The sequence below is a fragment of the Poeciliopsis prolifica genome, unplaced genomic scaffold (assembly GCF_027474105.1).
Source record: "Poeciliopsis prolifica strain line A6 unplaced genomic scaffold, Auburn_PproV2 SCAFFOLD104, whole genome shotgun sequence".
Taxonomy (NCBI): Eukaryota; Metazoa; Chordata; class Actinopteri; order Cyprinodontiformes; family Poeciliidae; genus Poeciliopsis; species Poeciliopsis prolifica.
In genome coordinates, this window is record NW_026562479.1 from 1031576 (window position 1) to 1058043 (window position 26468).

Sequence of the window (26468 nt, forward strand, 5' to 3'; positions counted from 1 at the left end):
GTAATACAGATGGTCAACTTGCATAAATAATGTGGTCATCTATGTGGTTTGTTCTCTGGTAAAATGTGGACCTTCAGTATAAATTCAGTCTTCTTCATCACTGATTCTCCCACATCTGATTTGTCACTCTGTCATGACTACAAGTGTGCAGTCACACATAATCCAGTCAAAGAGCACTGAACACATACAAGTTCATACACAACAATCATAATGAACCCTGCCAAGGCTGTGTGGGGGAGACTTTTTCACACCCTTAGCCTACTTCACAGGAAATGGAGAGGTGGATGATGGAGATGATTAGGAATAGCTGTGCTAGACAACACTTCATGTCTATAGAAGAAGGAATGTTCTGGATCCTGCTGTCCAACTGCAAACAAGCATTTATTCAGAGGCAGTGGATCAAATCACTGAATGCTGTTTGTTGGACTCATGGTTTTACTTCTACAATATGTTCTTGTTCACTAGTTAAACAAGTGTGGTCATTCTTTTTTTGTTTGAGTGTTATTTGGACCTAGAGACAGAATCCACTGTTCTAAAGAATATTGTGGTGAAATTCTTTCTGTGGATGGACTGATTTGAAATTTCTTGATTAATTTCTTTCATTTGAATGTGGAGCATATAGGGTCTCTTTTCAAGTGTGAATGATCCTAATTCCTATCTGTAAACTGTACATCTGTCTGTAATTCTGAATTACAGACAGAAACATGAATCTGGCACTCCAAAGATTTATCCACTTTGGAACCAGGCTTCTACAACGTTTCTGGATTGTTGCATCCAGAAACAATAGTTTCTGCATCCAAAATTTGTTTTGACACAGCCTTAACAACAAAATATATTGGTATACTCCTAAAATCACCTGCATGCAAACGAGGCCTCAGCTTCACCCTGATGGAGGTTTCATCCTGTAAAATGGAGTTCCTCTTTACTGCGGTCACTACATGCTCACTATGCGATTGGTTCAAAATCCCAGAGGTCATCTACCTGAGTGAAGTTGGCCCCCCAACCTTCTTCAAATCAGACAAAATTGGTGTCAAACGTTTGTGCTACGTTTGTGCTGGTTTGTGCAGCAAAATTTTTTGTTTGTGCTACTATCGTTTGGAAGATATAACGAAATGTTTTTAGAGGTCAACCAGCTCCCCTACCTTATCAAGGTAGTCAAACTATCAAGGTCTGTGCTGTGCTTTCTGTGACAGTCTTTCTGTTCAGAATGTGCTAAAAAGTACAGAAAAAAATAAAGCTTCCCATTTTACCTAATTTGAAGAAGTTAGGGGAGCTGGTTGACCTTTGATGACCTCTAAAAACATGTTGTTATATCTTTCAAACTATATTAGCACAAACAAAAATTTTTGCTGCACAAACCAGCACAAACGCAGCACAAACATTTGACACTAATTTTGTCTGATTTGAAGAAGGTGGGGGGGCAACTTCACTCAGGTCAGTCACCTGGCCTTACATAGTTATCTTTTTGCCAATTCATTCAGAAGGATGAACTAACAATTTAATAATATGACAAATATAGATGGCATACACCTGGATTTGAATGGGACTATGAAAAGTGTTTGTAAGAATAAACTGGACCTATGTAAATCGTATGATGTTAGTCTATTGTAAATGGCGAATTTATCATGAACATTACAACTCTGTAATATAATGTAATTACTTCAAAATGCTGCATGAATGTTTAAAATGAATGAACGAAGGCTGAATTTAGTGTAAAGCTCATTGTGGTCTCTCAAACAGAAAAGCTCATAAATACATATGTGTGTGTAGGTGTGGGTGTGCTTGCGTGTGTGTCATTGGTATTGGCCACGATATTTTTAAACTACTCTTTGTGAAGATGTTTTAGGTGAGAGTCTAAATATGGTTTCCCAATGAAACCATATTTCCTGATGTCAATGACTTGACAATAAAATGCGGGCTGCACAGTGGAGCAGTTGGTAGAACTGTTGCTTTGCAGCAAGAAGGTCCTGGGTTCGATTCCCGGCCCGGGGTCTTTCTGCACTGAGTTTGCATGATGTTCTCCCTTTGTACAGTGGGTTTTTTCCGGGGACTCTGGGTTCCTTCCACAGGAAGTGGGAGGAAGCCAAATTCTCCTTAGGTGTGAGTCTCTGAAGACTGGCGATGTGTACCCCGCCTCTCGCCCGGAACGCAACTGGAGATAGGCATCAGTGTAGGGTGTGCCTGCATGTGTGTAAATGTACCATAAAAATGTGATTGCGTTGCTTTTGTTGCATCCATGGATTTAAAAGTGTAGCAATTTTGTAATTTTTCTAACAATATACTGGCCAGGGTGGACTCAAATGACAACTCACACTGCTGCCAAAATCTTCACACAAGATCAATCTGAAAGGGCAGAAGTTTCCAAAACACTGGGCTGCGCACAGAATAGGTCAAAAGGTCACTGGAGATGAGAATACCTGGTCCACTTGCTGGTGAACTGGTATGGAAGGAAGGGAGCAGGCTGGATAAATATACACAGGAGGAGATGATAGTGAACAGGCACGTTCAGTCAGGCTGGCAGGGCAGCAGTGCAGACAGCAGTCGCTTTAAAATCAGCATCACACTGAACCAGTAACTCTGTAAAAGTGACACTTTCACCATCATTTCACATGAAGAACACTTTTCATTCATGCTGACTTTAACTGTAGTTATACACCTCCATGTATTTCTTGTACATATTTGCAAATTTTGTTTAAAAAAGTACAGCCTGAGTTGAAAGATCTTGTCCATCCTTGTTTTAATTAAACCATGTCAGATATCCTATCTATCATTTCTTTAAAAATAAATCAGATGCTATTCTCAATGGCATGTTTCCTTTTAAAATGCACAAACTTTTCTTGATTTCAGTCCAAGTGTGGATTTAAAGAATGTGGATCTGAAATGTCTTTGCTGCAATGAGACTAGACATGAGAGCTGTGTGTTTGCAGCTGTGTGCAGGTACTGAGTCTGTGTATGTACCTCAGTGCCTCTGCTCCAATGCATGTCAAGTTTAATCAGCAACATGTTGGAGTAATTAGAAGCAATCAGCTCTTTTCAAGTCAATCACACATGACTAAGAAGAAAGAGAATTAACAACAAGTTAGGCACATGACGGGAGGAAGATAGGAGGTGAGGTAACCAGGGTAAGGGAGGAAGAAACAGACCTTTGGATAGATGGTGTTCACTGAGGTTTCATTTCGTTCAGTTTCTATGATTATCAAGCAACATTCTGAAATGCTTCATTGCATTATCTGTTCATGCTTTGAAATGAACTTATTTTGCTGCAGATGTCTTGTTGGTAAATTAAATAAACAACTAGAGAAAAAGTGTTTCAGAATCAGCTGGGTGTCATTTTACTTCAAGAAATGAAAGATGTTTTTAGCCCCTTTGTTTCTCAAATTTAAGTTACTCTGATTTGATCGCTTTATTCTCTGGAATTGGTGAACAAGGAGGACGTCCTGCATTGCTGGTGGATCATTGTCAAATATTGACAAAGGATGTCAAACAGCACATCACAGTAGGTACATATCTCAACCAAACATAATGGACCAGATCAAGGCTGAAACAAGTCGAGCACAAGAAAGTCTGATATGAAGGAATCCAAGGAGAAGGTGAAATCTTCTTCCAATAGCTCACATTAGCTTTGACACAGGCTGCTGGAAGGCCTTCAGAGTACACCCAAACTCAAGTCATTGAGCATGGAATTTATTGAAAACTACATTCAAACCCATCAGATGATTGAAAGTTTAAGAGCTTCAGCCAAAAACTACAAACACAGAAGTAAAAGTGGCAAAACTCATTTGGACAGGCTTGATACCAGTTTTTCATGTAGGCGAGTGGCTCCATGTGGAGAAGATGTTCTTCATGAAGGTCCATTTCTCTTTCACTTCCCTAAATGATTTGAATGAGATTTGTTGTTTATCAGATAAATTGTTGATACCATCATGGACAAAACCCCTCAATCAAGACTGATGTTTGCTGATATAACTCCACTAACCAGCTGCTAGTTAACAAACTACCTGAACATCTGTAAAGACACAATCTCTGATGTCATCATAGACCCCCACGTCCGTGGTATAGTATATTATAGTACACTATACTATAAAATAGCATAATGCAGTGTGGTGTAGTGTAGTATAGAATAGTGAATGTTTCACTGCAACCAGAGAGACATATTGGAGTTATTCGTCAAACATAATTTTATTTAGGTTTTCCTGGATGATGGAAAGGTGAGAATTAAAATACAGGAATGTTAACGACTGCGTTGCCTAGCAACATAATATTTAGTCTGAACAAATACAGCACAGACTTGCTTTTTGCAGCAGCTGTGCTGTCTTATGTTGTTTATGCATGTCAATGTTCCAGCTCTGTGGGGGTGATGTCCTCATTTCTATTTAATTATACTGGGGCTTTACTGTGAAGTGGCCTGAAGTATGTGTGTGTGACAATGTGGAAACATTTAGAAATGATTGCTTAATGGTCACTTTGAGACCTCTGAATGTGAGTGGATTTTGCAATTATTTTAGATTTGATACTAAATGCTTCCAAAATGAAGTCTTGATGTGCATAAATATTTCAATTTGCTTGCCTGATTTTACTCCAAATAACATTGTGAATCGTTTATTTGAGGGTTTCTCATTCAGCTTCATATTCTTTAAGAACATCGTGGATTGCTCACTGTAATTTGTTTGGTGTGGCCACTATTGGATGCTCAGGCAGCATAGCTCAGGACAGCAGTTTGACTTCTGACACATTTATGTGAATCTGAATGGTGTTTTAATGATACCTGAGGGAAATTAAATTTGTGAGGGGAACAAAGGGAAATGTAAAAGTGAGTGGGGAAAATCAGACAGGTACATTATTCACACAGCTAGACAAGTTTCTTACTGAGAGACTCAAAGGAAGAGATTGTTTTAGAAAGCAGAAATGACCTCTTGCAACCGTTCTTATTGTGGCAAAGAGAGATTGAGGCTGAAACTATTCTCATCACTCATCAGTATACTGATACTGCAGGTGGTGAAAAATCTGGACTGTTATATTGGACAGCGAGGGTAACATTTTGCTTTGTACCACTGCAACGAGAGGATCCAGAACAATTTGATAAAAGGTAAAACTGTTCTGCTGTTTACTCACCATATCAACTTTCCAACACTGATGTTGTTATAGGATACAAAACATACATAAATTTCCATTATAGATATAAAACTTGCAAAAAGAGAACAAAAGCATGAGCCTTTTTTGTTGAGGAAATAGTAAACTTACCAATATATTCCAGTACCTAATTGGTAAGTAGAGTACAGTCATTTCTGAAAACAGTGTGTGTGGACCCCCCCTATGAGGAGCCACAGCAAATAGATAGAATATGTGAATCCTTGAGATCCCCTCTGAAATCACTTATCTCTTCATATCCCTAATATTTCTTACATAGTAGCAACCATCTTAATACTACCACAGTGGCTACATACCCACGAAGTCTGCAGTAACTTTGTGCCAAATATTTAATCTTCCAGACAGTTCTGGGTTCTTTCATGACCTCCTGGCTGAGGGGTCAGTGTCCACTTTTGGGAAGGTGCTGCATTTTTTTTTTACATTTTGGTAATAGTTCTCACTATGATTTGACAGAGTCTTAAATATTGAAGAAAATTTCTGTTTTCCATTCCAGACTAAGAAATGTCAGACTTATGATTTCATTTTGCTTGGTTCCCATGTTTCACCTTTTGAGATCTTTTATGGAGATCTGCTTCATTTTGTCAGATAGCTCCTCGGGTTTGGGTGGTCAGTTAAAATGAATTCAGGTTTGTCTTTTATAGTTGCATTATATGACTTTTATAAAAAGAAAATAAAAAAGATATATGGTTTACATATTCGTTAAAACTGCAACATTATATTACGATTGCTTTTTCAGAGGAACTTGAATATATATTTTAGCATTGTTTTCTTGCTCTTTTAATGCCTTTTATTTGATTTGAATCCATGTATCCTTCACAGTTTAACAACTGCTGTTGCTTGTTAGAGTTCCATTTCTATTGATTTTCCAATGCTCCGTTCCCACATAACTCTTGATATCGCTGCACATTGACCCAGATCTGTTGAAAATGTTTCCACAATCTCAAACCCCTGATCTATGAAACTCTAAATGTGCGCTGTTGATGAAGGATGGGTGCTTGTTAATCATTAGGTTGGGCTGATGCAAAGGGGCTGTTTGTCTGTGCTGTCTGTCACTGGTTGAATAAATGTCTCCTCATACACACGGGAGCATGCCAACAAGCACGTCTGTGTGCGTGTGTGTGTGTGTGTGCTGCTTACACTCCTTGTAGAACAACAGCAAAAATATGTGACAAAAATAGTCAGTAAAAGCATATTTAAATGTATCTGTCAATAAATTAGAATGTCATAAAGTGAAAATGTATTTCAGTGATATAAATTAGAAAGTGAAACCCATATTTTATGTCTTCATTATACACAAATCAATACATCTTAAGTGGGTAAGTTTGTTCATTTTGGTGATTATGGCTAAAATGACCAGTATTACAGTAACACACACCCTCCTTCACTGAGACGAACATTATTTATTGGACGTTTTTTTAAAGATGTGGTGAATAACTGAATTTTCTTGAACAGTCTGCCTTTAGTTATTTAAAATAAATGAACAGCATCTTAATTTATCATTTTTATAGTTGAGCAAAGAATCTCACAATTAATAAAAACTATTTTAATGGCATGTCGGCAACATAGAAATAAATTAGAAGATATTATAAAAAAAGAAAAGCTGCATGTCTAAAGTTCAGTGTAGTTCTGTAGTTTTTCCAGTATGCTGACATGTCACTACATCACAGTTTGATCACTCAGTGCTTCCATTGTCTCTTGACATTTGTTGCTTTGGTTTGCCTTCAGCTTTTCTCAGAAAACACTGAATAGCTTTCATGAGCTGTTTAAACTTAATTTTAAAATTTCCATTCATTTCTCAACTGTTAAACATGCCATACTATACCTGTTAGTTCTTCCCCTTCACATTTTCAACAGCAACTCATCCTTCAATATGAGTCTAGTTCTTTTGTACAGAAAAAGACACAGGCTTTTGTAAGGTGTCCTAAATTTTCATGACTTTTAAATTACAGTTCTGGAATAAATATATATATATATATTTTTGTAATATTTGAATGTATTAAGAGACACCCTTGTTTTTGACTGTGGTGCCCTATCAAACTTATGAACAAAATATTTTTAATGTTTGAAGGTGTGTTAAAAACACAGTTCTTTTAAAAAAAGATCATTTTTTTAAAGATTAATGATACCAGATCCATGAAAACATTCCTAGATTTAAATATTAATGAAGTCAGTTGGTGTGTGTCAGTTAATGTATAATATTTCTGTATAATGTGGGAGCTTAAGAGCCTTTGAGGCTCAAGTTGTGATTGAGGTTTTTAGGAGTATGTCACCCTGATTAAGTAGAGGGGGAAGGGATGTTTTCCACTCACTACTGGCTGATCCAACGCTCAGGTAAAGGCAAGTCTATTGTTTCTATTGTGCTCTATTTTATCTGAGAATGGAAAACTCACAGTTTGAAGTTACAAGATGACTTTTTCAACCATATCATTACACGAAAACACGTCTTACAGGATGTCAGTAACAGTATGTATTTATTTTCATCAGACATTAGCTGTATTATCTGTGTTGCTGTTTTAGTTGAATCACTTCTCTCCTGCAGCTGCTGAGACGTTCCTAGTCTGTAGCAGCCACTGCAAGAGATCCACATCAGAGAAACCAGTTGAAAGTATCATAGCCTGCACCACTGAGAGATCTGGCTCATAAACTTTGCCTTAAATTATCCAGTCCAACAGAAAAGTGTTTGTGGCTGTAATCACTGAAAAAATTAATGGTGTTCAGAGAGACCAGATGCCAGAGCATCATGAGGCACTGATGTGTTCCTGATAATCAAATTCAGTCTCCTCTGTGAATTTATGGTAGGAGAGGCAATTATTGGATTCTGATTTCCACTCTACTGCCTCCAGGTTCTGACCCAACTCCCAGTCATGACAAGAGTGATGCAGGATTACTTACAAACCATTACTTTATATTTGGACTAAAACAATATTCCTTGTGAACATTTATTTCTTTTATGCATTTTTTTTCTTTTACATTAACATATTACCTTGACTGGGAAGATTTCAGTCTTGGTCTCCTTTTTTCTTTTAACGGATTGTAATTTTGAGAAATTTCTGCTGGGGATTAATCAAGCATTTCTAATTTCAATTATTAACATCTATGTAGTATGGGCATAAGACTGACCTTATTCACAAGTAAATAGTAAGTCCAACATATCTTCTTTTACTGGTAACTAACATTGAGGCACTTTAGGCAGCCTACCTCCCATCTGCTACATTCGACAACATGCTCACTTAAATTTGTGACGATGTCCCTCTCAATTACTGATCCTGCTTGGAGCACACACACATCAGCTACCAGACTTCAGAAATGGGTTGTTATGGTGACGCATGAATCGTGCGTTAGAGCCATCCCACCTGTTATTTGTAATCCTGCTACTTTCAAATGATGTCATTTGTAGAGACTGTGTTTATGAACTAATCTAGTTGAGATATTTCAGGGCAAAGTATGGTTGATCCTCATTCAGTAGCTGCGATTCCATTGCAAATGTGTGCAGAACTTTGTCAAGGACACGTCAATGTTGAGAAAATACAATTTCTCAGTTGAGGCATTTCCATTAAAGGTGCAGTATGTAACTTTTATAAACATTTCTTAAACTCTCTTCCCCCTACTGTATGTCTGAAGAAATGCACCACTCCCAACTACACAAGACAGCTCTAAGACCCACCTCCTGGCTGTGATTGGTTGTTTCTAGTTAGCACTGGGAGAAGGCAGAGGAGCCCAATACTTACATAGATAATCAGTCTCATATACTGCCATGACATAGTGAGTACTTCAGTAGATATATATATATATATATATATATATATATATATATATAATATATATATATAATATATATATATATATATATATATATATATATATATATATATATATATATATATTGGCGGACAATCCTAATCCAGAAGGATACATCAAAGGGTCCAGTCCCACCCAACTACCGACCAATAACCTGCCTCTCCACAACCTGGAAGCTCATGTCAGGCATCATATAGCGGCCAAGATAAGCAAACACATGGATAAACACATGAGCACGGCACAGAGGGTATCGGTGTAAATAGCAGAGGAGCCAAACACCAACTCCTCGTAGACCGCACAGTTGCCCGAGACTGCAAAACCCGACACACCAACCTGTGCATGGCTTGGATTGATTACAAGAAAGCCTATGACTCAATGCCGCATACTTGGATCATTGAATGCTTAGAGATGTATAACATCAAACAGGACTCTGAGAGCCTTCATTGCAAACTCGATGAGGCTGTGGAAAACCACACTTGAAGCCAACTGCAAACCACTTGCACAAGTGTCCATCAAATGTGGCATATACCAAGGAGATGCTCTGTCCCCGCTACTGTTCTGCATAGGCCTGAACCCCCTCAGCCAAGTTATCAACAAGACTGGCTATGGATACAGACTCAAAAATGGGGCCAATATCAGTCACCTACTCTACATGGATGACATCAAGCTGTACGCCAAGTGTGAGCGAGACATCGACTCACTGATCCACACCACCAGGATCTACAGCACGGACATCGGGATGTCATTCGGACTAGAGAAATGTGGTCGGCTGGTCACAAAAAGGGGGAAGGTCATCCACACAGAAGGGGTCTCACTCCCAGAAGGAACAATAGCAGATATAGAGGACAGTTACAAGTACCTAGGTATACCACAAGCAAATGGCAACCTCGATGAGGTCACAAGGAAAGGAGCCACAGCTAAATACCTCCAACGAATAAGGCAAGTCCTGAGAAGCCAGCTCAATGGCAAGAACAAAATCCGTGCGATAAACAGCTATGCCTTGCCAGTAATCAGATACCCTGCTGGAATAATTAGCTGGCCAAAGGAGGAGATAAAAGCCACAGATATTAAGACCAGAAAGCTACTAACAATGCATGGAGGGTTCCATCCCAAATCCAGCACCCTGAGACTGTACACAAGCCGCAAGGAAGGAGGCAGAGGACTAGTGAGTGTGAGAACCACTGTCCAGGACGAAACAACTAAGATCCATAAATACATCAGGGACAAAGCCTCAACAGACAATGTGCTCAGTGAATGTCTCAGACAACAGGGAACGGAGGTTGAGGTGCCAGAGATACCATCATGGGAGGACAAACCCCTACATGGGATGTACCACCAGCAAATAACCCAAGTGGCTGATATCAGTAAATCCTACCAATGGCTGGAAAAAGCTGGACTCAAGGACAGCACAGAGGCCCTCATCCTGGCCGCCCAGGAACAGGCCCTAAACACCAGAGCAATAGAGGCCCAGATCTACCACACCAGACAAGACCCAAGGTGTAGGTTGTGCAAGGAGGCCCCTGAGACAGTCCAGCACATAACAGCAGGGTGCAAGATACTGGCAGGGAAAGCGTACATGGAACGACATAACCAAGTGGCAGGCACAGATGTTTCTACAGAAACATCTGTGCAGAATATGGACTGGAAACCCCGAGATCAAAGTGGGAAACACCCCCAAAGGTGGTGGAGAACGCCAGAGCTAAGATCCTGTGGGACTTCCAGATCCAGACAGACAAAATGGTAATGGCGAACCAACCAGACATTGTCGTAGTGGATAAACAACAGAGGAAAGCCGTTGTGGTAGATGTAGCAATACCAAGTGATTGCAACATCAGGAAAAAGGAGCACGAGAAACTGGAAGGTGAAGACCACAGTGGTGCCTGTGGTCATCGGGGCCCTCGGGGCAGTAACCCCCAAACTGGAGCAGTGGCTACAACAGATCCCAGGAACAACATCAGACATCTCAGTCCAGAAATGTGCAGTCCTTGGCACAGCCAAGATACTGCGCAGAACCCTCAAGCTCCCAGGCCTCTGGTAGAGGACCCGAGCTCAGAGGATAAGAACCACCCGTGGTGGGTGAGAAGGGAATTTCTTTATATATATATATATATATATATATATATATATATATATATATATATATATATATATATATATATATATATATATATATATTTTTTTTTTTTTTTTTTGATGAAAGTTTGATAGTGCAGAGCGCGGCTCATGTGTAAAGGTCTTAGTTCTTTGCACACGGTTCTAGTTCAAGTTCCAGCCTGTTGACTTTTGCCAAATGATTTCTCTCACTAGAGCCATAAAAGTTACATTCTGCAGCTCTAAATAAATAATGAATAAATAAAATCACATGCAAATAAATGTATTCACCCCATGAGTCATTAGAAAATATGCCATCATCATCCTCCTACCACTTCCTCTTGTTTTCTCTCTTTTCCATCAGAAGCAACATTCAGTTGCTGCATTTTCACGTAACTTGTGATGTGAAAATGCGTTCCCTTTGCACTTTTGAAAAATATAGCAATATCTTGATGCTGATGAAAAATACAGTGGCTTGCAAAAGTATTCATATCCTTGTAGTTTTCCATATTTTGTCAAATAGATGGATAGTGAGAAAGAAAAATATACATGATTCAAAACATGTTTTACAAATGAAATTGCACCACTATTTTGCTCATTACTCTTACTGTCCCCAGCTTCATAAGAATAATTAACATAATGGTAATATTAATGACATAAACCAGCAATAAATCAAATTTTCAAACAACAATACATATTGTCTGTGTTGTTTTATACAGTGTGTTTCAGTCGTTCTTTTTTCTTCATCACAATTTATAACTGATAAACTTGGTCACTGTATAATTTATTGGAAATTTTACTTGATTAGTTGTATCCTCATTATATCTGAAAACAGTTGAAGTGCAGCATTAAAACATCAAATGAACTTAAAAAAATGTGGCCCATTATTTGATGGAGTTTGAATATTCAGAGCTTTATTTGAACTCTGGATTCAGCATGAAATAAAAAAAAAAGAAGAAAAGTTGAAATTGAAGAAATATCATATTTTCTTTTTGTTTATTGGAACTTGTGCTGTTTTCAGTGAGCTACAGAAACACTTGGGTGGATTTTTACATTTTAAACTATAATTTACACAATATTTAGCAGTTGGTAAATTTTTTAATACATTTCTTTAATTTATCTATTATTTTTAGATAAAACAACTATGGCTACATTATGAACTCGGCTAACAAGCACTATATTAGTACAGCTTATATACATAGAGTTGTTCTTTATACATATAAAGAACATATTGATGCTACTGATGTTGAGCTATATGAAGCATTAGGTTTTGTGTGTGAAGTGTGTGTGCGTGTGTGTGTGACTCCACTCTGACACCATTCACATTCTGCTTCAGCTTAACTACAGCAACAGTTACTGAAATAATTGAAAAGAATGAGTAATGACATTTTTTCTGAAGCCCTCAGACCTTCATTATTTCAATTTATACAAGACTGTTTGGTGCATACTGATCAAGGAAAATATATGCAATCCAAAACAAACAGAACCCAAAAAGCGGTGGAGAGCCACGGAGGTCAGCGGCTCCTGGGAGCTGTGTTCATCTGCCTCTGATTCCCAGCTCACAACTGGGTGATAAACAAGCAAAATAAATGATTTTCTTTAATCAAACTAAATACCATATTAGACCTTTCTCTCCAACCTTTACATTGCTGTAGCCATAAAGGTTGAATTAAATTTAAAATGACTATTCCATGTGGGTGAGCCAGACCGTGCAGCTCTAGGATTAGCATAACCCCCACAGTCAAAGTAATTAATTAAACTTGCCCTTTTCTTTCTGTGAGGAAACATATTTTATGATGTGAAAGACAAGTACCGTAAAAATGTTGTGTTTGGATTAGATCACACTTATGAGTGCATTTATAATAACACATAGTGTGTGATCCCAATGTAAATGCTAAGCAGCCCTTTAGTTCTGAGCAGGAACAGTTCCACTTGGCACTGAACTTGATCGGAAGCAGAGCAGCCATGCAAACTGTAGCTCTTGCTTTGAACTCATTTTTTCTGCATCGCAGTCACTGTCAAAAGGGAAAATGACAACAGATGTGTGCAACAATCTGCTGAGGCTTTGGTGGGCGAAGATAAATCTAATTTAAGTGTGTATACTGGAGATACATTTTAACACCAGGTGTAAGTGTAATCCTGCTAAACCGGAGCACAGGCTCACGCCAGATATGAGACACATGCTGCTGCCAGTTGGAGGGGAGGCTAGAGTCAGAGAAAGAGGGGATATCGAGGGATCATATCCATCTTTTTGTTATTCAACCGCTGATCCATTTGCTGCTTTAGTCAGAGAGCTGGCAGTCCCATCCACAAGGAAAGAGCGGAGAACTTCAGGACAGTTTTTACGGAAAAGGAAGAGCTCCCCACAGTGGTGTAAAAAATACTGCAGCAAAGAAAACATGCAGAAGATTGGTGAACCCAATGTAATCATATAAGCACAATAATGATGAAGAAATTACATTCCTTAATAAAGGAATTAGCATAAGAGTCACAGTCAGAGTTTGTGCAAAAGAGTAAGCACAAAACCAAAAAAATAACAATTCTACCTCCATCATATGTCCCACCCAGGTAAAAAGCAGCTGGTTGAGATTTTTTTCAAAGGTATACAAACACACATGCAACACACACAGACACACTTTCCCTATTCTGAACTGCTTTCTTAATATAAAGGATTAATTAATCAGTAGTGGTGGTGTTCATGTCTCTGGCAGGGACAGATGTGTGTTTGCTGATTTATATCGGATGCTGGTGATGCAGCTCTGCGATGAGAAGCGTACCCTGTGTGGCGGGTTAAATGTCGCCCTGCTTCAGTTGGCCAAGCTGGATGTTGCTGCGTCTTCCATAAAGAAAGCCTTCTTGGCAAGCAGTGTGAGCCTGAGATGGTGGAGGTAGATGCCCTCACTCTCACTCTCTTTCTTTCTTTCTCTCTTTCTCTCTCTCTCTCTTTCTCTTTCTCTCTTTCTCTCTCTCTCTCTCTCTGGAGTACGCATGCGTGAGCGTCTGCTGCTGCATGTGTGGAGTGGAAGGAGGACGAGTGTGAGGTTTTCCTAAAGGTTTAAACTTTCACTTTTCACAGTGGTGTTTCACTTTTTTTTCGCACTTTAACACATTCTGTTTTTATTGGTGTTTTTGATAGTTTTTTTTTCGGCTGCACCAAGCTTTTTAGCTTGGTGCGATGGCCGGAAAAGTTATGGTTCTGCAGGCTTTAGGAGCCTTTCACGAAGACACGATATTAAAATACCGGTTGGCGTGGATTTCTCGGTTGAGGAGTGTGGTTTGCTGTTGGGGAAATTGTCGGATGTGAAGTGTGAAAGCAGCGTCCAGATGAACAACGCAGTGATTTTATTTTTGGACTCAATTGAAAAGGTGAACCGTAGTTGAGAGGGAATTGTTTTGAGAAATACACAAACTACTGTTTTCCCTTTAATAAACCCTGCAAAAAAAGATCATCTTGTCTAATTTGCCGCCTTTCATTAGTGACGAAGTGTTGCTGAAGGAATTGTCACGTCACGGTCAGATCGTGTCAGCAATGAAAATGCTCCCTTCGGGTTGCAAATCACCGAAGTTGAAACATGTTGTGTCTTTTAGAAGACAAGTGTTTATGATTCTTAAAAGTGATATTGAGGAACTGAGCATAGTGATGAAATTTAAGGTTGACGGCTTTGATTACACTATTTTTGCGACAACGAAAACGATGAGGTGTTTTGGATGTAATCAGGAGGGACATTCAGTCCGAAACTGCCCTGAAAAGGTTCAAAAAGAGACCGTTCAGGTTAACGAAAATCCAGAGCTGATGACATCAGCGGATACAGTGAATGGAGCTCCAGTGGGCACAGTTGGGGAGGGAGCTCCGGAGGCTGATGCTGGGGAGGGAGACCCGGTAGCTGCCAGTGGGGAAGGAGCTCAAGAAATTAATGAGGCAGAAGGAGTTTCAACTGGAGAGCAAAAGCTGTCAAATGTTGCAGAACGTGACATTGAGGATGTCATTAGTTCTGTTGAAAGAACTGAAGAGAGTCAAACGACCACACCTGAAGGATTACAAGAAGAATGGATTTTGATGATTTAGTTCACAGTGAAGGAAGTCTGATTAGGGATGATGAAAGTGTTTTCAAAGTGCCAAACACTAAAAGAAAATCTAAAGGACCGAAAGGGGTGAAACCTAAAAAGAGTCAGTTTGAAAAGAGTGGGAAAGAAAGTGATTCAGAGACCTTTTGTGACTCTGATAGTGACAGAGAATCTTCTGATTCCTCTATTCCTGATGGCCAGAGTACTAATGGCTACAGTCTAGAACAGATTAGAAGGTTTTTGGAAGTGACAAAAGGGAAACGGGATGTGGTCATAGATGATTTTTTTCCTAATAAAAAATTGTTTGTTGACTCAGTTAAATGGTTAATGAGACAAAGGACTTCTGATGGGCTAAGGGACACTGAAGTATATAGACTTCGAAACTTGTGCAAAAAGTCAGAGCTTGTATTAAGTAATATGAAAATTAAAAAGCAGTTTAGATGCTGTTTTTTCTTGTTTCTTTGGATCTTTTTCTATGTGATTATGAGTAGATTTAAAATATCATCTTTGAACCTTAATGGTGCAAGGGATGTGAAAAAAAGGGCTGTGTATTTTGAACTTTTAAAGTCTAAAGGCGTTGACATAGCTTTTGCTCAAGAGACTCATAGCAACGTTGATAATGAAGTTGATTGGAACAAAGAATGGGATGGAAATCTTATTCTGAGTCATAAAACTTCACTAAGTGCAGGAGTAGCTATTCTTTTCTCAAGAAATTTTCTTCCAGTGTCTATTGAAATTGAAGATGTTGTATCTGGAAGATTGTTAAAAAAAATAAAGTTGATTTTACTAAATGTATATGCTCCTGTGAATCCAAGTGAACGCTGTGTTTTCTTAGAAGAGTTGGCAAATACACTTTTAAAGTGTGGGTCAACAGAATATTTAATTTTAGGGGGTGATTTTAATTGTACAATAGATGATTTAGATAGGAATCATTTGGAGCCACATTTACATTCAAGGAGAATATTGAAACGTATTATTGAAACTTATGATTTAGCTGATGTATGGCATCTTAAAAATGGAAACATAAGGCAATATTCCTGGGCTCATTATAAAGAGAATTATATAACTTTGGCAAGGTTAGATAGATTTTATTGTTTTGGACATCAGTCACAAATATTTAGATCATGCACTATGTGTCCAGTGGGTTTTTCTGATCATTGTATGATCATAGGGAATGTGTTTATAAATAATTTTAAACTTAAGAGTGCATATTGGCATTTTAACACCGTTTTGTTAAATGATGGTTGTTTTAAAAAAGGATTTTTGTATTTTTGGAAACAGTGGAGACGTATGAAATGTCAATTTACATCTGTACAGCAGTGGTGGGATATTGGTAAAATTAAAATTCGGCAGTTTTGTAATCAATACCCTCACAATGTCACAAGAGAAATGGTGAAATCTATTGAAAAATTAGAGACTGAAATTGTGGAACTTCAGGTTTTTTGTGAGTCCACAGAAAATCGAGGCCATATTCAGGCGCTCAAACAAAAAAAAGCTGCTTTGGCTGATCTGCTTGGGGTCAGAGCACAGGGAGCTCTGGTACGTTCACGTTTTCAAAATATCTCTGAAATGGATGCTCCTTCAAAATTCTTCTTCAGTTTGGAGGAAAAAAATGGACAAAATCGTTTCATCCATTACATAAGATCTGAAGAAGGGAAAGAATTGACAGATCCTACTGACCTGTGGAAAAGAGCTGTGGACTTTTTCTCAACATTATATGCCAGTGATTACAGAGAAAACTCTGTGATAACAGAAGAATTTCTTAAAGACTTGCCAAAGGTGTCAGACAATGACAATGTTGTTTTGGAGCATGCCATAACGTTGGATGAACTGCAGGAGGCGCTGCTGAGCATGGAAAATGGCAAAGCTCCAGGAATAGACGGCTTGCCCTGTGGAGTTTTATAAGTCGTGTTGGCCTGTTCTGGCTGAAGATCTCTTGGAAGTCCTCAATGACAGCGTGGCAAGGGGAATGTTACCCCTTAGTTGTCGAAGAGCTGTGCTCACTCTTCTTCCTAAGAAGGGTGATCTTTATGAAATAAGGAACTGGAGACCGGTCAGTCTTTTGTGTACAGACTATAAGATCTTCTCAAAGTTCTGGCATGCAGATTGAGAAAAGTGATGGATCAAGTTGTACATATTGATCAGTCCTATTGCATCCCTGGCAGATCAATAAGAGACAACATAACTTTAATTCGAGATTATTTGGACCTCTCTAATTTATTGGATTTAAACTTTGGTCTAATTTCTATTGACCAAGAAAAGGCATTTGATCGAGTGGAGCACCAGTATTTATGGAATAGTTTGAAGGCTTTTGGTTTCTCCTCTGGGTTCATTGCCATGATTAAAACCCTTTATTGTGGCATTGAAAGTGTATTGAAAGTCAATGGTGGTTTAAGTGCACCTTTTATTGTAAAGAGAGGTATTAGCCAAGGTTGTGCAATGTCAGGAATGTTGTATTCTTTGAGCATTGAACCTTTGTTATGTCAAATCAGGATAGTTACAGGGGGTGAATTTAAATGAAATATCTTTACCTTTTAAACTTTCTGCATATGCAGATGATATTATTGTGGCAATCACAAAAGAGTCAGATGTCTTTATTTTAAACAAAATTATTGAGTGTTTTGGGAAAATTTCTTCATCCAAAGTCCATTGGAGCAAGACTAAAGCTTTGTTAGTTGGTAAATGGACAAAACAAGAACCTAAATTGCCTGATGAATTAAAGTGGTCGAAAAATGGTTTTAAATATTTGGGTTTTATCTGGGAGATCAATTTCAAGTAATGAAAAATTGGGAAGGTTTTCTTGAACTGATGGAGGGTAAATTAAAGAAATGGCACTGGCTTTTGCCACGAGTCTCTTACAGAGGTCGTACACTAATTATTAATAATTTGGTAACTTCAACTTTGTGGCACCGCTTATCTGTTCTAGAACCCCCACCAGGTCTTCTGGTAAAACTTCAGACAATCATTTTGAATTTCTTTTGGGACAGATTACATTGGGTCCCTCAGAGTGTTTTGTTTTTGTCAAAGGAAGAAGGAGGGCAAGGTTTGATTCATTTAGAAAGTCGGAAAGCAGCATTTAGGTTACAGTTTTTACAGAGTTTTTTGTATGGTGATCAAAATGTTTTGTGGAGGCATGTCACAGAGTTTATTTTTTCAAAAGTTGGTAATTTAGGTTTTGGTAAAATGTTGTTCATTATGGACCTTTCAAAATATTGTGTAAAGTGTTTATCACCGTTTTATGTGAGTGTGTTAAAAGCTTGGAACCTCATGGAAACAAAGAGAGATGGGACCTCCACATCTTTACATTGGTTGTTACGTGAACCCGTCCTCAAGGGATCTCGTTTGGGTTCAGCTTGGGACAACATGGTTATGATTCTTGAACTGTTGATGAAAAGAGGGGTGGTTACGTTGAGACATCTGCTTGAACTTGTTGGATCTGAAATGAATGATGCTGTTTCCTTGGCTCGAAGATTGGAGATTCACTCTTTAAGAACTGTAGGCACTATGCTGGCGATATTTAAGCGGATGTTATCAGAAGATGATAAAAGACTCATAAAAGGATGGTTTGATGGCGTTTTAATGCCTGATAAAGCTGATCCATTCTTTAAGTTGTGTGTTAAGCCACAATTGAAACATCTTGAATGTTCTGGACTCTTTTTGCAGAAAGATAAAAAAGAATGGACACTTTTGGACTCTGTGAATGGAAAGATATTATATATGAAATGTGTAAAGGCTTTGAACAAAGTAAAATTAAAAGATAAAAAAGATACTCCTTGGAGAGATTTTTTCAAAGTCGGTTTTGAGTTTAAACCTGTATGGGGATTACTTTATAAACCACCATTGACAAAAAATGTTGGTGATCTACAGTGGAGAATTTTGCATGGTATTATTGCAGTTAATGCTTTTGTTTCCATTATTAATCCTGGTGTGTCAGATAAATGTCCTTTTTGTTCATTAAGAGAAACAATCTTTCATTGTTTTGTACAATGTTTAGGTTAATAGATTTATTTACATTATTAAGAAATATTTGGAAATTATTTGGAGAAAGCTTTACAGAACAGTCTTTTATTTTTGGTTTCTTATATATAAAAAAAAAGAAGAAAATTGGACGACAGTTAATTTTTTTTCTTGGTCAATCAAAGCTTGCAATATATTTGAGTAGGAAATTTAAAATTAATAATGAACAAAATACTGATTGTGCAAAACTCTTTAAGAGTATGGTCAGAGCAAGAGTGATGTTAGAGTACAAATATTATTTAAATGTGGATGAACTAAATGTTTTTCAAAATATTTGGGATTATGAAGGCGTTTTATTTACTTTAAGTAATTCCGAATTATCATTTATGAATGTGTTAATTTGAAATTGTGGTGAATGTTTATGTGTATCATCACTGAGTGAATAAATGAGTTTTTAAAAATCAAAATCTCTCTATCTCTCTCACATACACGCACACACACACATACTGGAAAGCTTATCAGTCATGTTGGTGTTAAATGAGCATTCTGCCAACAACAGCTGTTTACTGGAAGACCTCAGAAGAAACAAGATTCAGCTAATAAAATCATGTGTCCATTCTCATTGAAGATGTTGAAGAGCTGCAGTGTGATGTACTTTGCAAAGTATTCTGCAGTTACATGTGACACCTAGCTTGAGCTATAAAGGTGTGAGGCAGCAACCAGCCTACAGCAAAAGGGCTTAAAAAGAGAATTAGATATGGAAATGTTGAAATGTCAGTGTAGAAATCAATATTCTGTAGATGGATTTACCATCATTGCATCACAGCAAGACAAAGCAAATAGGTTTTAAGGGAGACAATTACTACAAATTATTGCTGCTAAAGGTGTTTCTGCAGGATGATGATTTATGGGATCAGGTACGGGCACCCTGAGGAGGATCAACACCCACAAAGCTACAGGACCGGACAAGGTGTCAGGCCAGACGCTGAAAACGTGCGCCGACCAGCTGGCAGGAGTGTTTCTGGACATTTTCAATCTGTCCCTGCAGTTCACCATGGTTCCTGAGTGTCTCAAGTCTTCCACCATCATCCCTGTACCGAAGAAGACGACCATCACCAGCCTGAACGATTACCGGCCCGTCGCTCTGACCCCGGTGATCATGAAGTGCTTTGAGAGGATTCTTCTGAGGTACATCAGACACTTCATCCCTGCAGACCTGGACAGCCTTCAGTTCGCCTACAGAGCGAACCGGTCAACAGAGGATGCTGTCTCCATCACTCTGCACACAGCCCTGTCCCATCTGCAGCATCCCAACACCTACGTCAGGATGCTATTTGTAGACTTCAGCTCAGCATTTAACACCGTCATCCCAGACAAGCTGGTGCTGAAGCTACTCAAGGTGGGGCTGCCTGCTTCACTGTGCCACTGGATCAGAGACTTCCTCACCAACAGGCCTCAGGTGGTGAGAATAGGTGGCTCAACATCGTCCCCACTGGTCCTCAACACAGGCACACCGCAGGGCTGTGTTCTCAGCCCAGCTCTCTTCACCCTGTTCACACACGACTGCGTTGCCATCCACCCCACCAACACAGTCGTCAAGTTTGCAGACGACACAACAGTAGTGGGTCTCATTTCAGACAACAACGAGACCCACTACAGAGAGGAAATTCAGCAGCTCACTCAGTGGTGTTCAGCCAATAACTTGGTGCTGAACACAGGGAAGACCAAGGAGGTCATTGTAGACTACAGAAGGTCCAGGAGGACGGGTCACACTCCCCTTCTCATAGATGGAGAAGAGGTGGAGCGTGTGGACAACATCAAGTTCCTGGGCCTCCACATCACGTCTGACCTCTCCTGGAATACCAACACCTCCCACCTGGTGAAGAAAGCACAACAAAGGCTCTTCTTCCTCAGGAAACTGAGACGGGCTGGACTTTCCTCACGGCTGCTCGTGAACTTTTACAGGGCGACGATCGAGAGCGTCCTCTGCCTCAACGTGACTGTGTGGTATGGTAGCTGCACAGCACTGGAGAGGAAACAACTGACACGGGTGGTGAGAACAGCACAAGGCATTGTGGGATGCCCCCTCCCGGACCTGGACTCTATTTACATAGGCCGGGTCAAGAAGAGAGCTGGATCCATAGCCATGGATTCCAGCCACCCGGGCCACAGACTGTTTGTGCCGCTGCCATCAGGCAAGCGGTTCAGGAATATACGGACTACAACAAACAGACTGAGAAACAGTTTCTTCCCCACAGCCGTCAGAGCCATTACTCCCCGCTGCCCCCTCCCACACATATCATAACCTCACATACACCCCACCCCACACACAGCCATATTGTTCTGCACTTGCACTGTCACATCATCTGCACTTTACCATAATTGGACCTGCTGCTTCTTCTTTGGTGTGGTTGAGTGCCTTTAGTTAATTTTAGTTGTATATATTATTATTATTGTGTATTTGTTTATTTAATATTGTATTTTTTGACTTTTTGCACGGGAGTTGCAATAGAAATTTCGTTGAATCCTGTTCAATGACAATAAATGCTATTCTATTCTATTCTATTCTATTCTATTCACTGTAGCAAAACACAACTGTTTGTTTTAACCCCCTAGTTCCTGCCCAGTATGTCTGTGGGCGTACTGGGCCTGTGAAGCAGACAGAAGTAGACAAATTGTGAAGTAGTAATTATCTCCCATAACCCACACATGTCATTCATTCACTATTAAGATGTTTTCTAAACCATCAGCATATGTTGCTTTTTTTGCCCAATAAATAAAAAATGGTTACCTTTTTTGTCTCAGGGCCCATGAAACATTACACACTTTATTTGTGATCTTTTGATCCATGTCTAAATGGAAAGAACTATTTGTTCAAACGGTCTAAAGTCATTTAGTTTAAAATAAAGGTCAGAAAATTAAAAAAAAATTTGTTGTATTTTACACAAAATATGGTTTGCAAAACAACAGTTGCAATCCATATTTTGCACATCACTAGAAGAGAGGATGAATCACACCTCCTGCCCTTTTTTTGTGAAGCAGCACAGCAAGTTGCTTTCTTTCTGTTTCTCCTCCTAAGTCTGTTTATTTACTAGCTTTCACTGAAGGTAAACGTCTCTATTTGGTCAGACTTGGTTTCCTTGCTATTCTGTGACCAAAGAATGTTTATTAAAAGCAGAGACGAGAGTAAGGAAGGCATGTAATTATTTTGAGTTTCAGCTACCTTGCATGGATTGAAGGGGCCGAGGGAGAAAGGAACACAATACTGCAACGATCACAACCAAACAAGCAGTTTGTCACAACTGGAGGGTGGAATATTAACAGCAAATAAAAAAAATGCATCGGCAGTTTAGCTGAGAAAATATTCACTGTTGTCACTACACAAAAATAATGTTAAATAGTAATTGTCTTATGATAAGGCTGATTTGACACAAACAAAGATTACTTCAACAGATCAGATCAGATCAGATCTCTGCTTTTGAGTGAAAACTCATGAAACACTTAAGTGTTTCATGAGCCTGTCTCACGTGTTGCCGTCTCATTCACTATCATTTCGGAAACACGGTGGAGAGTTCACATTCTCTCCACCGTGTGAATGTGAACATTTTGACAAGTGCACAGTGTAATCACAATTGTAGTGTTACACAAAATATGGTTTGTATATTTTATTTTGAAAAAATTATTGACTTTCTTCATATGAAGACTATTTCTGTCTTAGAGCAACACAACATAGAGCATACCTGAGAGGTAGGGAAACAAATAGTCAGTTTTAAAAAAATAATTTACAAATCAAATTCTAAAAAGTATTGTGTGCATTTAAATTTCTTTTCTCTGATACCCTGAAATAAAACCTAGTCCAGGCACCTGCCCTCTGTTGTCCACTATAAAGGGCAATTAAATACATTGTGTATGCAATTTAATCTCAGTGTAAAATACTGGACATTTATTAGAGAACAGCAGTAAACAATATTATCACCCTTAATTCCATAGCTGATGTGTGGCGGCATTAGGAGACAGATTTAGAAAAACCTCAGCAACGTTTTTTTACTTTGTCTTCATTCAGGATAATGCAAATATAAACTCAATAATGCAAAATCTTGAAAGTTCAGCTTTATAATCTTTGAAAAACCATAGATGTACTGAGAAGCAGTATATTATTGTGGTTTAAACAATTCCAGTGTTTCTTGAACATAAAACTATTTAAGACGAAAAAATATTTATCTCAGTGAAATAAGTCAAAAATGCTCCAATGTGTAATTTTCGGAAAAATCTTGAAAGTTCAGCCCTATAATCTTTGAAACAGCATAGAAGTACTGAAAAGCAGTATATTTTTGTGGTTTGAAAAAAATTCCAGTGGTTCTTCAACAGAATTTTTTCTAAGACGAAAAAAGCTTTCTCTCAGTGAAATAAGTCAAAAATGCACCACTGTAATTTTCTGCAAATTCATGAAAGTTCAGCTTTATAATCTTTGAAACAGAATAGAAGTACTGAGAAGCAGTATATTTTAGTGTTTTGAACAATTCCAGTGTTGATCTCAGTGAAAGAAGTCAAAAATAAGACTAAGACGAAAAAAGCTTTCTCTCAGTGAAATAAGTCAAAAATGCACCACTGTGTAATTTTCTGCAAATTCATCAAAGTTCAGGTTTATAATCTTTGAAACAGCATAGAAGTACTGAGAAGCAGAATATTTTAGTGTTTTGAACAATTCCAGTGTTGATCTCAGTGAAAGAAGTCAAAAATAAGACTAAGACGAAAAAAGCTTTCTCTCAGTGAAATAAGTCAAAAATGCACCACTATGTAATTTTCTGCAAATTAATGAAAGTTCAGCTTCATAATCTTTGAAACAGCATAGAAGTACTGAGAAGCAGTATATTTTAGTGTTTTGAACAATTCCAGTGTTGATCTTAGTGAAAGAAGTCAAAAATAAGACTAAGACGAAAAAAGCTTTCTCTCAGTGAAATAAGTCAAAATTGCACCACTGTGTAATTTTCTGCAAATTCATGAAAGTTCAGCTTTACAATATTTGAAACAGCATAGAAGTACTGAGAAGCATTGTATTTTAGTTTTTTGAACAATTCCAGTGTTGATCTCAGTGAAAGAAGTCAAAAATAAGACTAAGACGAAAAAAGCTTTCTCTCAGTGAAATAAGTCAAAAATGCACAACTGTGTAATTTTCTGCAAATTCATCAAAGTTCAGGTTTATAATCTTTGAAACAGCATAGAAGTACTGAGAAGCAGAATATTTTAGTGTTTTGAACAATTCCAGTGTTGATCTCAGTGAAAGAAGTCAAAAATAAGACTAAGACGAAAAAGCTTTCTCAGTGAAATAAGTCAAAAATGCACAACTGTGTAATTTTCTGCAAATTCATGAAAGTTCAGGTTTATAATCTTTGAAACAGCATAGAAGTACTGAGAAGCAGAATATTTTAGTGTTTTGAACAATTCCAGTGTTGATCTCAGTGAAAGAAGTCAAAAATAAGACTAAGACGAAAAAAGCTTTCTCAGTGAAATAAGTCAAAAATGCACAACTGTGTAATTTTCTGCAAATTCATGAAAGTTCAGCTTTATAATCTTTGAAACAGCATAGAAGTACTGAGAAGCAGAATATTTTAGTGTTTTGAACAATTCCAGTGTTGATCTCAGTGAAAGAAGTCAAAAATAAGACTAAGACGATAAAAGCTTTCTCTCAGTGAAATAAGTCAAAAATGCACCACTGTGTAATTTTCTGCAAATTCATGAAAGTTCAGCTTTACAATCTTTGAAACAGCATAGAAGTACTGAGAAGCAGTATATTTTAGTGTTTTGAACAATTCCAGTGTTGATCTCAGTGAAAGAAGTCAAAAATAAGACTAAGACGAAAAAAGCTTTCTCTCAGTGAAATAAGTCAAAAATGCACCACTGTGTAATTTTCTGCAAATTCATGAAAGTTCAGCGTTATAATCTTTGAAACAGCATAGAAGTACTGAGAAGCATTGTATTTTAGTTTTTTGAACAATTCCAGTGTTGATCTCAGTGAAAGAAGTCAAAAATAAGACTAAGACGAAAAAAGCTTTCTCAGTGAAATAATTCAAAAATGCACCACTGTGTAATTTTCTGCAAATTCATCAAAGTTCAGGTTTGCAATCTTTGAAACAGCATAGAAGTACTGAGAAGCAGTATATTTTAGTGTTTTGAACAATTCCAGTGTTGATCTCAGTGAAAGAAGTCAAAAATAAGACTAAGACGAAAAAAGCTTTCTCTCAGTGAAATAAGTCAAAAATGCACCACTGTGTAATTTTCTGCAAATTCATGAAAGTTCAGCTTCATAATCTTTGAAACAGCTTAGAAGTACTGAGAAGCAGTATATTTTAGTGTTTTAACAATTCCAGTGTTGATCTCAGTGAAAGAAGTCAAAAATAAGACTAAGACGAAAAAAGCTTTCTCTCAGTGAAATAAGTCAAAAATGCACCACTGTGTAATTTTCTGCAAATTCATGAAAGTTCAGCTTCATAATCTTTGAAACAGCTTAGAAGTACTGAGAAGCAGTATATTTTAGTGTTTTGAACAATTCCAGTGTTGATCTCAGTGAAAGAAGTCAAAAATAAGACTAAGACGAAAAAAGCTTTCTCTCAGTGAAATAAGTCAAAAATGCACCACTGTGTAATTTTCTGCAAATTCATGAAAGTTCAGCTTCAAAATCTTTGAAACAGCTTAGAAGTACTGAGAAGCAGTATATTTTAGTGTTTTGAACAATTCCAGTGTTGATCTCAGTGAAAGAAGTCAAAAATAAGACTAAGACGAAAAAAGCTTTCTCTCAGTGAAATAAGTCAAAAATGCACCACTGTGTAATTTTCTGCAAATTCATGAAAGTTCAGCTTCATAATCTTTGAAACAGCTTAGAAGTACTGAGAAGCAGTATATTTTAGTGTTTTGAACAATTCCAGTGTTGATCTCAGTGAAAGAAGTCAAAAATAAGACTAAGACGAAAAAAGCTTTCTCTCAGTGAAATAAGTCAAAAATGCACCACTGTGTAATTTTCTGCAAATTCATGAAAGTTCAGCTTCATAATCTTTGAAACAGCTTAGAAGTACTGAGAAGCAGTATATTTTAGTGTTTTGAACAATTCCAGTGTTGATCTCAGTGAAAGAAGTCAAAAATAAGACTAAGACGAAAAAAGCTTTCTCTCAGTGAAATAAGTCAAAAATGCACCACTGTGTAATTTTCTGCAAATTCATGAAAGTTCAGCTTCATAATCTTTAAAACAGCTTAGAAGTACTGAGAAGCAGTATATTTTAGTGTTTTGAACAATTCCAGTGTTGATCTCAGTGAAAGAAGTCAAAAATAAGACTAAGACGAAAAAAGCTTTCTCTCAGTGAAATAAGTCAAAATGCACCACTGTGTAATTTTCTGCAAATTCATGAAAGTTCAGC